The sequence below is a fragment of the Lactuca virosa genome, chromosome 9, assembly GCF_052849685.1.
Source record: "Lactuca virosa cultivar CGN04683 chromosome 9, Lactuca_virosa_CGN04683_v6, whole genome shotgun sequence".
In the NCBI taxonomy this organism is placed as follows: Eukaryota; Viridiplantae; Streptophyta; class Magnoliopsida; order Asterales; family Asteraceae; genus Lactuca; species Lactuca virosa.
Genome location: NC_136434.1, coordinates 224,622,596 through 224,640,941, shown reverse-complemented (window position 1 = coordinate 224,640,941; position 18,346 = coordinate 224,622,596).

The following is an 18,346-nucleotide window of genomic DNA, read 5'->3' as shown; positions in this document are numbered from 1 at the left end:
ATTTGGGTGTTATATTAAGGATTCTTATCTAATCTAAACTTTGTTCTTTTCTTTTTCAGATGTCTTCCAACACTGCTTCTGGCTCAAACCCTACTGCTCCTTCTCTCTCATGAACCTTTGTGGGAGAGTCATCTTTGATGATACTAACTTTAATGACTGGATTAGGAACATCAGGATGGTCACTCGCTATGAGGACAAGGAATATGTCCTTAACAAGGAGCTTAAGGAAATCGATGAGTCTTCTGCTACTCCTCAGGAGATTGCTGAGTTTAGGGCACATGAGAAGGATGCCACCAAGGTAGATTGTATCATGCTTGCCACTATGTCAGCTGAACTCCAAAAGTCTTATGATGACTTCTACCCTTTTGAGATGCACCAGGACCTGATGGAAAGATACCATCAGAGTGCTCGTCAAGAGAGGTATGAAATCATCTGCTCCATGATTACAACAAAGATGAAGGATGGTGAACCCATCACGACTCACTTGTAGAAAATGCAAAGGCTTGTAGACTGTTTGCTCAAATTGAATGTTAAATTCGATGAAGAGTTGGCCATAGATATCATTATACACTCTCTACCTCCCTGTTATGATCAGTTTCGTATGACTTATCATATGAACAAGGAGGAGGTCACTCTGAGAAAACTTCAAGGCCTTTTGAGGACTCCTGAAAGTGGGCTCAAAGGAAAATCTATTGTAACCACTCCTACAATTTTTGCCCCTGTCCTGGCAATTGGACATGGGAAAGGGAAGAAAAGGAAGGCTCCCTCCAAGAGCCGTAAGGGGAAGTCTTTTAATGGATCCTCTTCAAGTGGGAGCAAGGCTGGTTCTGCTGCTCCCTCTTCCATTCCTAAGGAAGCAGAGTGTTTCTACTGCCATGATAAAGGGCACTGGAAGTGAAGCTTCCCCAAATACTTGCAGGATGTAAAGGATGGGAAGGTTAAACCCACCCATGTAGGTATTTATACTATTCTATCTAATAACTCATCACATTCTTGTTCTTGGGTCCTTGATATAGGTTGTGAAATTCACATTTGTTCTGATTTGTAGGGACTAAAAAGAAGTAAGGATGTGGAGCACGGGAAGATGAACTTGATCATGGGGAATAGGAAGGTTTCATCAGTTACCAAGATTTGAGTTTATTCTTTATTGATGAGTAGTGGGTTAGAAATAGATTTGAATAATTGTTGCTACTCATCTGAAATGGCGAGAAATGTTATTTCCTTTCATGGTTTGTACAAACAAGGTTTTAGTTTTTCATTTGATAATGAAATTGGTGCTATTAATGCTTATTATAATCGTGTTTTTTATTTTAAAGCATTGCCTTGTAATGGTGTATATGAAACTGTGATGGTTGTAGACAACTTAGGAAATAATGTGTTGCACATTGATTCTTCCAATGCATTGGATAAGGCATGCTTGTGGCATTGTCGTCTTGGACATGTCAGCAAGAAGTGCGTAGGCCAACTCCAAAAGGCTGGAGTTTTGGAGTCATTCGACTTAAGCTCGGATGACACTTCCGAATCTTGCTTACTTGGAAAGATAACCAAATCACCCTTCACGGGTACTTGTGAAAGGGGTGAAGGTTTGTTGGATCCCATACACACCTATGTGTGTGGGCCCTTCGGAACCGCCACAAGGGATGCTAACCGCTTCTATGTGACTTTTAGTCATGGTTACAGTAGATATGGCTATGTCTACTTAATCAAGAATAAGTCAAAAACCTTTGAGAAATTCAAAGAGTTTAAACAAGAAGTGGAGAATCAGCTGGGCAGGAAGATAAAGATGCTCCGATCCGATTGGGGTGGTGAGTATCTTACTATCGAGTTCCTAGAATATCTTAAGGAATCTGGGATTGTTTCGCAATTGACGCCACCTAGGACACCAAAACTTAATGGTGTGGCTGAGAGGCACAATCAAACCTTGTTGGACATGGTTCGTTCCATGATGAGTCGAACTTCGTTACCTATCTCATTCTGGGGGTATGCCTTAGAGACTGCCGCCCATATCCTTAATCTAGTCCCAACTAAGAAGGTTGCCAAAACACCTCATGAGATGTGGACAAGGAAGGTTCCCTCGTTAGCACACATCAAGGTTTAGGGTTGTGAGGATTTCGTGAGGCGCGAGACTCACGAAAAGATCGAACCTCGAAGTGAGCGGTGTATTTTCATTGGCTACCCACAGAAATCCTTTGGTTATCTCTTCTACAGACCGAGTGACAATGTTGTCTTCGTTGTGAGGAGAGGAGTCTTTCGAGAGAGAGAGAACTCATAGGCCAAGGAGACAGTAGGAGGAAAATTGACCTTGAAGAGCTTCAAGAGTCAAGTGGTTTAGGAACCTCAAACACTAGCAATCAACCTGATGAGGAAACTCATGTTGATCCAGTTGACGAGTTCGTACCTCTGAGGTGCTCCAGTAGAGTTAGTGTTCCACCTATGTTATATGGGTATCATTTAACATCTGAGGGTGATACTTTTATCAGTGATAGCACACTAGTAAATTTGGATGAACCTAACAACTACAAGGAAGCCATGGCAGGCCCCGAATCTGCTAAATGGAAAGAGGCTATGGACAGCGAGATTCAGTCCATGTAAGACAATCAAGTTTGGAACTTGGTTGACAATGTACCGGGTGGCAGACATACTGCCCAGATACTCCGATGAAAGATCGTAACCAAAGCTACCCCACAGGGCTCACCCCCAACCTCGGAAACCGAAAATCTCAATACCTCTCCTGTTTCCTACTGAAACAGAAATAGCACCGCTCAGGTCACAGAAAATGACATCTCCACTATCGGCCGGTCGCTCAGCCCAGACCGTATTCTCCCATAACGCACCATCCCTACTCATCCCTGAGTCTTGCGACTCCAACTAGCATCTCACCAAAAATCCCTCGGAGCTAACTCGATTTACCTTTCAAGGGATGCTCCACTAAAACTCGTTCATCATGGCCCTCTGGCTCCATACTCTTTCACATCTGATCTCAGTCTAGATAATCACTACAGAATAACCGGTAAACCAGAAGCACTAACTGCCACGAGTCAGGGTACTCGAACCATGTGGCCACCTCTCGATCTGCTATGAATCATGGTACCCGAACCACATTATCTCTTCTCAATTCCGCTACAATCATGGTACTCGAACCATGTTCTCTCTTCTCAATCCGCTACGAATCATGGTACTCGAACCATGTTCTCCCTTCTCAATCCGCTACGAATCATGGTACTCGAACCATGTTCTCCCTTCTCAATCCACTATGAATCATGATACTCGAACCATTACATCACCTCTCGATTTGCTGCAAATCATGGTACTTGAACCATGAAATCACCTCTCGATCTGCTACAAATCATGGTACTTGAACCATGGAATCACCTCTCGATCTGCTACTAATCATGGTACTTGAACCATGAAATCACCTCTCGATCTGCTACAAATCATGGTACTCGAACCATGAAATCACCTCTCGATCTGCTACAAATCATGGTACTCGAACCATGAAATCACCTCTCGATCCGCTACTTAGATCCTCCGGAATGTTCCCTGTATCGAGTATGGGTCCTCTGCTTTCAGTAGTACGGGCCCATACTACCTGCCACATCTACCCATACTTTTTACACGGACCATCCCCGAGTTCCTAAGGAGCTGCTCAACCTTCTGGATCACCAATCCCGTCACGCGTGTTCGCTCCTCTGTGAAATGCTCTACTCTGTCAGCGTACTCATCTGACCAGGGTCACCCTTTCCTAGGCTCTTCCTAGGTTCTCACACTTCTCCGCCATCAGCTGCTGAAGAACTCCTTATGATGCTAGCCATCTACCTCCTGAATATCGTCATATTCACTTAGTAGGTGACTCCCATCATCAAGAGTTCCACAAAGCATGAAGCAAGCAGCATTCGGGTATCGAATAACCTCTACCAACATGTAAAACCACTCCAGGTTATTACCCACTTGCTCTTCTCATACTCAAAGGATATTACCGAACTCAAGAAACTTTACCCCACGCTGGCATCTGACTACTCTCTCAGTAGACTCCTCAAATTCTCATCTAGGTATCTCTCCTAGATTACTCCTCTACTCAGATACCTCTCCAAAAGGATTCCTGCTGGATACTCATACCCAGCACATACTCGAAGGCACATCACATATAACAACAACTCCTAGGCTAAGGCATCACAATTCAGGCCACTCTAGTCCTAAAATATGAAATACCTAGCCTATCTCTAGCATGCATAGCATATCACATAATATCTCATAACACATAATGTAAGGGTATTTTGGGAAATCACCGTTCGGGCGCTGGCTGATCGTACACACTGCTCCGTTCCGATTTTCACAAAAATCTTTTACTCTTTTTGAAAAATTGTTTCTTTTATGAATATTCCCTCAAATCCTCAGTTTGAGTTTAGATACGCCCGAAGGTGCATCCGAATCCCTCAAACCAAGGCTCTGATACCAACTTGTAACGACGTAAATTTTAAAACAATTTTTCATTTTTCAAACATAATAAAACTCATATAATATTCTCAAAATCTCATGTATCAATGTCATCACAATAAAACATATCCCAGAATCTCAACACATAATCTTCTGACAGTGTGTACAAATCATGTCGGCGCCTTCCCGCGACCCTCGCTGGTACCTGAAACACATATCACATAACACGGTAAGCATAAATGCTTAGTGAGTTCCCCAAAATACCACATACAACACATAAGCCACTCGAGGCTATAACTCGGTATGACCCTCCGGTCAACGTGTCTCAGCGGGACCCTCCAGTCCCGTAGCTCGTTGGACCCTCCAGTCCGGTCTAGCTAGTTGGACCCTCCGGTCCGGTCTCAATCGTTGGACCCTCCGGTCCGGTCTAAATCGTTGGACCCTCCGGTCCGGTCTATATAACACATAGCATACATATATCACAATGCACATAAACTCAAACATACACATAACACATAAGACCCTCCGGTCTGCACATAGATACCACTCTAGGTAATGTATAGTGAGAAGACTCACCTCGGGTAATCTCGGAAGTCTCGAACCCGAATATCTGATCTAGCCTCCGCCTAATCACATAAAGTAATTATCTCTAATTAATACGGCCCTCAAAGGCTAGACTAGTCCCTTCCTATATTCTCTCAGAAGGGGAAAAGACCATTTTACCCCTCTAATGGTCCAATGTCCAAATGTTGACCAAACCCTAAAAGTCAACCCCAGTCAACGGTCCAACTTTGACCAGACTCGTCGAGTGCACTCGGGTGACTCGGCGAGTCCATGTGTGTCCTCTAAATCCTCCTAAGGCCTCACTCAACTCGTCGAGTTAACCTTTCACTCGACGGGTTACCTCTGATCACAAATCGCGGGGCAACCCGATCCGACTCGTCGAGTCCTCTCGTGGACTCGGCGAGTTTCCTCCATGGCATTACTCATGCGACCTTCTGAGGTCAGATCTGTTTCTCTAACTTATAGATCCGGCCTTCTAACACTCAAAAATCACGTAAAGGTCCGAACTTGGAGCTCATGCATGGTGTATTTTGCTCAATACACCATTATGACCCCATTGTAGCTTCATAGCTTCAAGGTTCCAAAGTTACTCACTCAATGCTACCTACTTTCTGGTTCTCTGGGCCTCACAAGGTCCAGATCTACAAAATAAATCGAGAAAGGGTTTGGATGCACCCAAACCCCATCCAAATGGTGTTACAAGCCCTAACTCAACAATCAAAGGAAATCTATTCAAACACCAGGGAGACAAGGGCTTGTACCAGATCTGAAGCTTGAATGAAGATGAAGCTGATCCACCAACTCTCATCTGAGGTCCTTGCAGCACTCTTGACCCTCTTCTTCAAAGAATTGCCCTCCAATTTGAAGGGTTTTAGGTACAACAAATAAACTAGAAAACAATTCCTAAGTTCACATGCAACCTACTTTGGATCTATGTTTTAACTATTGAACATACAACTTTGAATTGCAATACAAGAACCCTAGAGGAGAGAGGCTATTATCGAAAATAGTAAACTAGGGTTTAGGGTTTACATACCTTTCAATTGTTATAGCAAACAATTGATATTCCCTTGATCTTGATCTTGATCTTCTTGGAAGCTTTAGCACCACAAGTGTAATGCCTCTAATGGAGTCACACCCAAACTAGCAAGAAGGAAAGTAGAAGAGAGAGAGAGGAGAGGGAGTATGCAATTTCGGCCAAGGTATTCTTCCAAAGAATCAGTACACTAAAATGTGAGCCAGGAGGCTCCTTAAATAGTTGAGGGAACTAGGGTTTAGGGAAAACCCTAGTTATCCTTTGCTTAGGGCCTAAGCAAGACCCAAGGGCCTTATTCAAGCCCCTATGGACGAAATTATTAGGGTTTCCCCTAAAGATTTCGTCCACCCTCTTCCAAGGGGGTTCTAGAGCCTTCCACTCAACTATTAGATAATTGCAAACTAGTCCCTGCACCTTATAATTAATTCTTTTAACCCCAAAATCAATTCTGATTAATTTCTGGCTAACAATTAATTAAACATAATGATTTCTAATTAATATATTAATCCATTAACATATTAATAAATCATTTATATATATATATATATATATATTAATTAATCTTATAAATTAATATCTCTCCTTTCATAATTTCCTTGTCCAGTTGCTAGGTTGAGGGCAACCCAAAAGGACTGTGCTGCTATCAATTCAAGTACATACCAATTATAGTTAAGGGCTTAGACACCTAATCCAACAGTCTCCCACTTGGATAAGTCTGTAACTATAATTGCTAGTATGCCTTCTAAATTTGACCAGCAAATTGTAGCTTCCAAAAAGCTGCTATCGAACTCTGACCCAGTCAGTTATGTGTCCTAAGATAAGTGATCATATAACCCTTCGTTCTGCTTGATATCCCCAGATAAAAGACATGGAATATAATCAATCTCTTTGTCCAGAATCTATGTTTCCCGATTCCTTATTTGTGATGATGTAGGACTTCTAATTGAACACATCAATTTAGTCCTGGCTGGGCCCAGCACATAAGTCAACACCAAATCATCGAGGGGCCCACAGATATCGCTTTTCCTGTTAGGGCAAAAGGAACGAATAAACGTTGACTCATATGCTTGTATCTTTTACTCATCAAATTATGCATGACAATACGTTTTATAACACCAAGTTACTGATGCGTTTTCGTATCACCAATGCACAACCGACTTGTAAATTACAACTCATATATCTTCGTTTCAAGATTATAAGATATTATCGTCTCAGTATTACTCGTGATGAATTCCATGAAGTAATACTCTGAGCGTGGGTTTATCCAATACTCAAATCTCAATTTCTGAGTACTCATGAACATTGCAGCAATTCTATTGCCATGTCTATCCTTAGACAATCTGCAATCCAATTCATGACAGTCTTAATTCACTACTTACTTCCAAGAGTACGAGCGACTGTGGAGTTTGAATAATCTCATTATTCAGGAAGTAAAACATGCAAAAATGAAACACAATAATAAACAATTGACAAAAGGTAGTAGCCAAACTTATAAATAATACTTTATTATTTAATCACCAAAAGTCAATTACATTTACTTTGTTACAAGTTTCAAAAACTAATCTAACTACTAAAACTAATACCATCTTTCAGTCCTATGCTCCGAGCATGCTGAATATGCTTAGCCCTACTCAGACCCTTTGTGAGAGGATCTGCTGGGTTATCTTCAGATGACACCCTCTTTACTATAAGATGGCCTTCTTCTACTCTATGTCTGATGAAATGGTACTTTCTGTCGATATGTCTGGTCTTACCATGATCTCTCGGTTCCTTTGTCAAAGCAACCGCTCCTTCATTATCGCAGAACAGTTCCATAGGCTCCTGGATGGTTGGAACAACTCCGAGATCCCCGATGAAGTTCCTCAACCAAGCTGCTTCTTTCGACGCTTCACTTGCTGCAATGTACTCTGATTCACAAGTAGAATCAGCCACCGTATTTTGCTTGGAACTCTTCCAAGTAACTGCTCCTCCATTCAGTAAAAACACCCAGCCTGACTGAGAACGGAAGTTATCTCTATCCGTCTGAAAGCTGGCATCACTGTAACCATCTACTCTCAAAGTATCACTGCCACCAAGCACAAGGACCCAGTCCTTTGTCCTTCGCAAATACTTGAGTATATTCTTAACTGCTATCCAATGAGCTCTACCTGGGTTTCCCTGATAGCGACTGACCATGCTCAAAGCAAATGCCACATCAGGGCGAGTACATGTCATAACGTACATGATCGATCCGACAGCGGAAGCATAAGGTACACGACTCATGTCATCTATTTCAACATCTGTACTCGGGCATTGAGTCTTACTCAATTTGGTATTGCTCTGGATAGGTAGCTCTCCCTTCTTGGAATTTTCCATACTAAACCTCTTTAGTACCTTATCCAAGTATGTGCTCTGACTAAGTCCAATTAGTCTCTTCTTTCTATCTCTCAATATTCTAATCCCAAGAATATAGGCAGCTTCTCCAAGGTCTTTCATGGCAAAACACTTTCCAAGCCAAGACTTAACTTCTTTCAAGGTTGGAACGTCGTTACCAATGAGTAATATGTCATCGACATACAACACCAGAAAAGTTACTATACTCCCACTAGCCTTGATATACACACAGAACTCATCTTCACTTCTAGAGAAACCAAACTCTTTGACTTTCTCATGGAAGCAAAGATTCCAACTGCGAGATGCTTGTTTCAATCCATAAATGGATTTCTCAAGCTTGCACACTCTATTGGGGAACTTTGCATCAACAAAACCCTCTGGCTGACTCATGTAAACATCTTCAGCCAACTTCCCATTAAGGAAAGCAGTTTTGACATCCATCTGCCAGATTTCATAATCATGAAAGGCAGCTATGGCGAGCAATATCCTAATAGATTTAATCTTAGCCACTGGCGAGAAGGTCTCGTCATAGTCAACCCCTGGGGTTTGAGTGAAACCTTTTGCAACCAGTCGAGCCTTGAATGTGTGTACATTTCCATCCATGTCTGTCTTCTTCTTGAAGATCCATTTGCACCCAACTGTCTTACGACCTGGTGCACTATCAACCAAATTCCAAACTTGGTTGTCATACATGGACTTAATCTCGCTGTCCATTGCCTCTTTCCACTTGGAAGCCTCTGGGCCTGCCATTGCTTCCTTATAAGTGACTGGTTCATCTAAGTTTACCAGTGTTCTGTCACTTATGAATGTGTCACCATCTGAAGTAATATGAAAACCATACAACTCAGGTGGCACACTCACCCTAGCGGATCTTCTAAGAGGTAATGAGTTATCGATTGGTTCAACAGGAACTGTTTCCTCTGGTTGAGTGCTAGTGTCATCTAAGGTTCCTTCATTGGCTGAATCTTGAATTTCTTCAAGGTCAATAGTGCTCCCACTGTCCTCTTTAAATATGAGCTCTCTTTCAAGAAAGACTCCTCTTCGTGCTACAAAGACCACGTTTTCACTAGGCCTGTAGAACAAATATCCAAAAGACTGCTTTGGGTAACCAATGAAAACACATTTCTCACTTCTAGCTGCTAGCTTGTCGTGAGTCTCTCGTCTTACGAAAGCTTCACAACCCCAGACTTTAATATGTGCTAACGAGGGAACTTTCCCTGTCCACATTTCGTGAGGTGTTTTGGCAACCTTCTTTGTAGGGATAAGATTGAGGATGTGGGCGGCTGTCTCTAAGGCATACCCCCAGAAGTGAATAGGAAGCGAAGCCCGACTCATCATAGAACGAACCATGTCTAACAAGGTTCGATTGCGCCTCTCAGCTACACCATTTAACTGTGGTGTCCTAGGAGGAGTCAATTGTGAGACTATCCCACATTCTTTCAGATAGTCGTTAAACTCGATACTAAGATACTCCCCGCCTCTATCGGATCTAAGTATCTTTATCTTTCTGCCCAATTGATTTTCGACTTCATGTTTAAACTCTTTGAACTTTTCAAAAGTTTCTGACTTATGCTTGATCAAGTAGATATATCCATATCTGCTATAATCGTCAGTGAAAGTCACATAGAATCGATTATCATCTCTTGTAGTTGATCTGAAGGGCCCACACACATCTGTGTGTATGAGATCCAACAGACCTTCACCTCTTTCACAAGACCCTGTGAATGGTGATTTTGTCATCTTTCCCAAAAGACAAGATTCACACATATCATCTGACTTTAGGTCAAATGATTCCAACACTCCATCCTTTTGGAGTTGGGCTATGCGTTTCTTGTTAATGTGTCCAAGACGGCAATGCCACAAGCATGCCTTGTCTACACTATTAGACAAGTCAATATTAAGTACACTATTTCCTAAGCTATCAACACAAGTCACTGTTTCATACACACCATTACAAGGCAAAGCTTCAAACATAAAAACACCATTCTTATAAACAGAAATTGAACCATTCAAATCATTAAAAGAATATGTAAAACCTTGTCTGAACAATGCATGAAATGAAATAATGTTTCTCGTCATCTCAGACGAATAGCAACAATTTATTAAATCTAATCTAACATCATTACTAAACAGAAGCTGATAAACTCCGATCTTGGTTACTGGTGAAGACTTTCTATTTCCCATGATCAGGTTTATCCTTCCTCGCTCTATCTCCTCACTTTCCTTTAGACCCTGCAAATCAGAACAGATATGAAAACCACATCCTGTGTCAAGGACCCATGAACGAGAAGATAATGAGTTATTAGCAGAAATAGTGTAAATACCTGCCGAAGATGGCTTCACTTTGCCATCCTTGATATCTTGCAGATATTGTGGGCAAGATCTCTTCCAATGCCCTTTTTGGTTGCAGTAAAAGCAAACTGCCTCTTTTGGATCAGAAACATGGGGAGTGGAACCATTGGGCTTAGCCTTTGGGCCATTACTAGATGACCCAGCTTGAGCCTTGCTCTTCCAGTTTTGCTTGGGAGGACCTTTCCTCTTTTTCCCCTTTCCCTGTCCAATAGCCAAAACAGGGGCACTTGTAGGTGTGGAGGGTATACTTTTACCCTTCATCCCTGCCTCAGCTGTCTGCAACAAGTTGTGCAATTGGGCCAAGGTCTGCTCAGTATTGTTCAAATGGTAAGTTAGAATAAACTGACCATAACATTCAGGAAGTGAGTTCAAGACCATGTCAATGGCCAATTCCTCATCAAAGTGAATATTGAGCTTGACCAAACGCTCTATGTAGCGTTGCATTCTTTGCACATGTGACACAACCGACTCCCCATCTTTCATCTTGCAAGCCATGAGTGACTTGACTACTTCGAACTTTTCTTGACGAGCTCGCTTATGGTACTTTTCCACAAGGTCCTTGTTCATCTCGAAAGGCCAGTAGTCCTCATAGTACCTCTGCAGTTCTGGGGACATAGTTGCCACCATGATGCATGCCACTTTGGTAGCATCATCGTAATGTTTCTTGTAGGCAGCAAGATCTTCAGGAGTAGCTTCATTCTCATCAAGCTCTTTGAGCTCCTTTTCAAGAACATATTCTTTGTTCTCGAAACGAAGAGCCATCTTGATGTTGCGCATCCAATCGTTATAGTTTGAGCCATCCATAACGACTTTGGAGCATATATTGAGCAAGGAGAAGTTCTGGTTGGAGGAGGATGAAGTAGAAGTGTTTCCAGGAGTAGACATCTGAAAAGAAAGAAAGTTTTAGTTAGATTTCAAGATACCTTAATAGAATAACCCAAAGATATAATATCAAGGTTAGGATCCAACTATGAAGATTCACAACTTAGAAATGGGATGCCGAGATCCAAGTGCAAATTTCATAAAGGTAGGTGAATGACGATTCACCAATTCCACCATTAGACGAAACAAACAAAGTGAAATTCCTAATTCTTTTGAAACTATTCAATGGCATGTTTTAATCTCAGATTATGCTCTTCTATTTGTGACTGGGATGCCGAGGGTCACAAACAAGATGTGAATAACCATGCAAATGTGCTTGGTAACCTCATTGTCTTTATCATTAACTATTGATGTGCTGGTAAACCACACACGCTCCATCAAAATGACAATTATGAGATACCCATTACTACTCTTTATTAGTGCCTTTTAGTGTGCTGGTTAACCACACACGCTCCACTAACGACCAATAAAGCATAATGTGCAATTTCATGGATTAGCATACTTTTCACATTTTTCCTAAAGTAACTAGAGTTGGGATTTTGAAAATAATGTTCTAGTACTTTCTTTAATATCATTATACTTTTAATGAGAAGTAGTTGTCCTATCAAATCCGTTCTGCTAACGACCCTCCACTAATCAAGGAAGCGGTGGGTGAGAGTGGACACCCATTCAACTACCATTTTATAGGCAGTTTCCTTATACCCCCCTTATAGATTAGCTTCGTGAATGAGGCATACTAGCGATTTGACTGACCATGTTCTTATACATATATAATATTAAACTTTTAATTATAATATATATATAAGGTGTGTTTTAAAACATTTTAAAACTTCAAGGGTTTATAAATTTCGAAATTTAAGCTATTAAATTTAAATTTTAATAAACCAATTAACTAGATTTAATATTTATCTTTTAATTAACTATTAATCAAATTATTAAATCTTGTAAGGATTATCTAATTAAATTAATCCATTAATTTAATCCTAATCCTTATCCCTCTAAATTTCGAAAAATAGGGTAAGGATAATTATCCAATTAATCTAATTAAGCAACAATTATCCAAAACAAGAAACCCTAGTTATCCTCTAGCATATTTCGAAATTTACGAGGGAGGAGGCTAGGGTTTTCAAAACCCTAACCCTAATTTCGATTAGGGTTCTTTGGAGGCTAGGGTTTTCGAAAAAACCCTTTGATCCAAAACCCTAGAAATCGAAAATTTGGCCTTTAGGGTTTAATAGCTATAAACCCTAATTTGCAATTCAACAATTGTAGCAATTCAATTTAAAACAACAATGGCTCTGATACCACTGAAGGGTTTTAGGTACAACAAATAAACTAGAAAACAATTCCTAAGTTCACATGCAACCTACTTTGGATCTATGTTTTAACTATTGAACATACAACTTTGAATTGCAATACAAGAACCCTAGAGGAGAGAGGCTATTATCGAAAATAGTAAACTAGGGTTTAGGGTTTACATACCTTTCAATTGTTATAGCAAACAATTGATATTCCCTTGATCTTGATCTTGATCTTCTTGGAAGCTTTAGCACCACAAGTGTAATGCCTCTAATGGAGTCACACCCAAACTAGCAAGAAGGAAAGTAGAAGAGAGAGAGAGAGGAGAGGGAGTATGCAATTTCAGCCAAGGTATTCTTCCAAAGAATCAGTACACTAAAATGTGAGCCAGGAGGCTCCTTAAATAGTTGAGGGAACTAGGGTTTAGGGAAAACCCTAGTTATCCTTTGCTTAGGGCCTAAGCAAGACCCAAGGGCCTTATTCAAGCCCCTATGGACGAAATTATTAGGGTTTCCCCTAAAGATTTCGTCCACCCTCTTCCAAGGGGGTTCTAGAGCCTTCCACTCAACTATGAGATAATTGCAAACTAGTCCCTGCACCTTATAATTAATTCTTTTAACCCCAAAATCAATTCTGATTAATTTCTGGCTAACAATTAATTAAACATAATGATTTCTAATTAATATATTAATCCATTAACATATTAATAAATCATTTATATATATATATATTAATTAATCTTATAAATTAATATCTCTCCTTTCATAATTTCCTTGTCCAGTTGCTAGGTTGAGGGCAACCCAAAAGGACTGTGCTGCTATCAATTCAAGTACATACCAATTATAGTTAAGGGCTTAGACACCTAATCCAACACAATTAGCCTCTATCCTTTCTAGCTCACAAATAACTCTAGGGTTTCTCTCAAGGGGCGAAGACACTGGTGGGGAAGGGCCAAGGAGGCTATAAGTGTCTTTAAATAGGCCCAAGCCCGAAAGAATTAGGGTTTCTGCCAACATCGCTGACTCGGCGAGTCAGCTCGCCGACTCGTCGAGTCCATTCATTTTCCACGTCACCAAGTCGTGATCCTACTCGACGAGTTAAGGCGCCAACTCGTCGAGTCACTCCTCATAACTTAGAACATAATACTCATTTTATCATTCCTGAAAATCCGGATGTTACATCTCAGTTACCATCTTTTTCATCTGTCTAAGTGACAGGAACTCCTAGGCCAGTCGCTCTCTCTCTCCACCAATGGCACAAACTTAGCACGGAACATCTCAGTAAAATGATCCCAAGTCATAGCGGACCGCTTCGCTGGAGAATAATCTGCTATCACAAACTTTCACCAGTCCTTTGTTCGTAGGCAAAGAAGATTTAACACGAAACGAACCTTCATGTTTTCTAGACATAAACAAGTGTAGAAGCATCCCTCAACATCAGGGACCCATCTTATAGCAGCAATCGGGTCCTTGACCCTGTCGAACTCAGGAGGCTTCGTGCTGTTGAACTCCCGGTACAACATCAAATCACCCCCCCATATGGTCTAGTAGTAGCAACAGCAGATGCGGCTGTGACAACAGCAACTTCAGTGACGGAAACATAACACTCGTCAAACAACTCAATCATAGCAGTCTTGATAAACCCAAACATATCTGGAATAGTCTCCCTGATTGTCGCGACCACCTCAGTGGCAACAATTCTATGGATCTTGTCATCACTGGTACCCGACCTCTCCGAGTCGCTGGAACCTGAACCTCGGGTAGTCATCATCATACTGAAACATACAACGAAGAGGTCAAACCAAGAATAAATCATACACATACATAATATACACTCCCACAAGTTCCTTAGCACCCAGGGTTCTTCCCGAATCGTATACGGATCATGTGCTTTCAGTAGTACAGGCCTATACCACCTTCCACACCTATCCATAATTGATTCAGGTTGTCCTCCCAAAGTCCTAAGTCACTAACTCACTCTAAGCTAGGTGTATCCATACACACACACCCCTAAGGGTCCTATAATACCACATCTAAGCACCTAGATACTCGTTCTAGGTTCCTTCTCGACCACCGCTCCACTCCGTTAGAATCTCTTTAAACTCACCAATTGCTTCACGTATGAAAATTATACATAATCCAGGACTCGATAGACGGTCGAATAAATGATTCTACCTCAAGTCCACAACCAAACAAGGAACAAGAAGTAAAGCTAAACTAGACATTCTAAGACTATAAAACCCTAACTACGTACAATCCTAAAGCATATATATATAAAGAAATTAACAATATTAGTTCAATTCTAACAAAGTAAAACAAGCAATCTCCTAGGTAACAAGTCAATACAACTCAAGCAACCCCATCATTCACTTCGTGAGGGATTCTTAGTCTAGCATTAAAATGAATCTCTATCATTTCATGTAATAACTAAATACAACAAAACTCAAGTATGGATTTTCTGGGAGATCACTTTCTTCTTCTGTGAAATTCTTTATTGCGGCTGATTGTACACATCGCTTCATCCTTTCTTCTTCTGTGAAATTCTTTATTGCTTTTAGAAGATTTATATGAAAATTTTCCTCGGGTCCTAGTTTGAGTTTGGAATCTCACGTGTGTTAATCCAAATCCCTCAAACCAGGGCTCTGATACCAACTTGTAACGTCCCATTTTTCAAAACAAAATTTTCATTTTTAAATAAGGATAAACCATTGTTTTTCACAAAAGCCAAGTCAAATAACATAAGTATCAAAATACAATCATCCCAAAAATATCGAAGTATCACAACATGCAGAATCACAGAACTACAAGTGGATGTGTACAATCAAGCCTTCGCCTTCTTGCGATCATCTAAAGTACCTAAAACACAATATATCAACAAGTATAAGCACTAAGCTTAGTGAGTGCCCCCAAAATACCACATAAAACATATATAACAACTTCTAGCTGTATCGGGTCCGTAACAACCCCAAGTTCGTACCAACCCCGAGTCCATATTGACTCTGAGCCCAAATGGGCTCCAATGGGTTTGTATCAACCCCGAGTCCAGATCGGCTCCATGCATACAACATCCAATTATACCTGCAACAGTCACATACACACTTGCACAAATGACACCTAATGTCCTATAATATAGTGAGAGGACTCACCTCGTAGATAGCAGCTAAAACACAACAACTCTCACACGATGAAGAACGATACTATGAACCACCTATTCAGAAAAAAGGAAGTACCCACTCAGTCTACACTTTTATAACCCCCAAATTGACTAAAAGTCAACCATGGTCAAAAAGTCAATGGTCAAGGTTAATGTCCAAAAGTCAACTTTGACAGGTCTCCACGTCGTGGCTACCTATAGGCCATGTCGTGGGCACTCCAAGACAAAACAGTCGGACAATCAGTCAGTTCCCACACCATGGCCACCCATTGGCCACGCCGTGGGAACGTCTAGGCATAACGATCGTAGAAACACCAATCACCATGTCGTGGCAATAGTTAGCCACGCCCTGGACACTAGGCACCAACAACTTAATAGGTTAAGATGTTATTCCTCAATCCTAAAAGCTCTAAAGCTTATATATGGTTTCCCTCAATGTCTTGATGGATAAAGTTTCTAATTTTATCCATTAGGACATCCCACTAAGACAAGATCTCAATTTCTAAGTTCTTAATGAAAACACCAAGGCATAAACTCAATCTAAAAGCCACACAAGCCATCTTTCCAACCAACCCCAAGGTCAAGAAGCTAACATTGCACGGAAGGGTCCTGAAGTTCACTCAAACTACAAGAACGAGAAGATTTGGGACCAAAAGCTCTAAAATGACCTAAAACTAGATCTAGAGAAATAATGAGCAAGTTAGACCCTTTTTACCTCTAATAAGTTAGAAATGAGATGAATTTGATGGATCCAAGCAGAAACCACACCCACGAGCAACACCAAGGGCTCCTTCTTCCTTCAACCTTCACAAGAATGGAGCTCAAGAGCTTAAAACACACAAATAAAGGCTAGGGTTTGGATGGGGGTTTATTCTTAGAGGGTGGAGGCTACCAAATGAGGCAACCCTAGGAGTTAGTTCCCTTAAATAGGGCGCCAATTATGAAATTAGGGTTTTAGGACCAAAACTCCTTGACATGTTGTGGCCTTTCGCGAATGCGTGTTTCACAATTAGCGAGTGCCACATTGTAGCACCACTATTGTCACACCGTGGTCCATGCTAAAATAACAAAAATAAATAGTTAAACTTAGAAATGAATACCTGGAAATAGGATGTTCCATGATTTTTTCACTATTCTTATAAACATCAACATGATATTCCTACTTGTCATCTAATGAATCTAAGAAGTTTGGAACAAGAATAGTTTCATGCTTTAACATGTTAAACCTTCACATATCAATAATAAGAGAACTGAATAGGCTAAAGTTTTGAGTAAGAGTTTCATTCATGTAAGAGGAAAATGTTCATACTTTCTATTGAGGCTGTTTTCCTGAGTAGCCCTGACTTTAGCAGTGCCTTCATAACCAACGTTCAATGTATCTATCATCTCTTTTATTGATAAGAAATTTTGAACCAAATGATATATCTTGTATGGTAATGCATTGCCAATAGCAACCCGAGCACGAACATCAAGACTTATCAGTTTCTTGTCGTCTTCAGTACATGCATGTGTATGATTCCTTTTTGGTTTACCAGCAACGCCATCTTTTTATCTTTGTGAAGGTTGGAACATATGCACCCTTTTCAATGATGTCCAATATATTGTAATCCAAGGTTTCCAAAACAACCATTTCCTTAGTCTTCCATATTAGAAAGTTTTTCTCATTAAAAAGAGGGATCTTTATAGAGACGGAGATCCAGAGGTTGGTTTTGTAGAACTAATGGAGGTAGACATTCCTTGAAGTTATTAGAAAGCTTGCACTAGTTGATTGTTGAGGTAAAACTAGCAATGAAATAATTTACAGAACAAAGGTTTGACAAAGTCTTAATCGAAAACAAATTTTGATTAAGGTTTTTCACTAAGAAATTGTTCTCTCACAAAGAGAGATTGCACAAAGACATACACCTATACAATAAACCCTAGTATCTCGTATATATACTATATGAATCTATTTAATAAAATAAATACCCACATATCAGGGATTTAAACAAAAATATACAAAGATAAGATCCTAATCACAAAGATTACAGATCTAAAACTTAGAGAACAAGAAAGACTTCACGTTGGTGTTGAAAGATCAATACAACGTATGAGACATTGTCTAGTGATCAGTATGAAGTAGGTTTAACATATCAGATTAAAAGGTTCGACCTACAAATCAGTCATCTAGCTTATACAAACTCAACTACAAGTAATAATAACCCAACACTCAAACACATAAGGATTTACGATAAAAAAATCATAATAAATAAC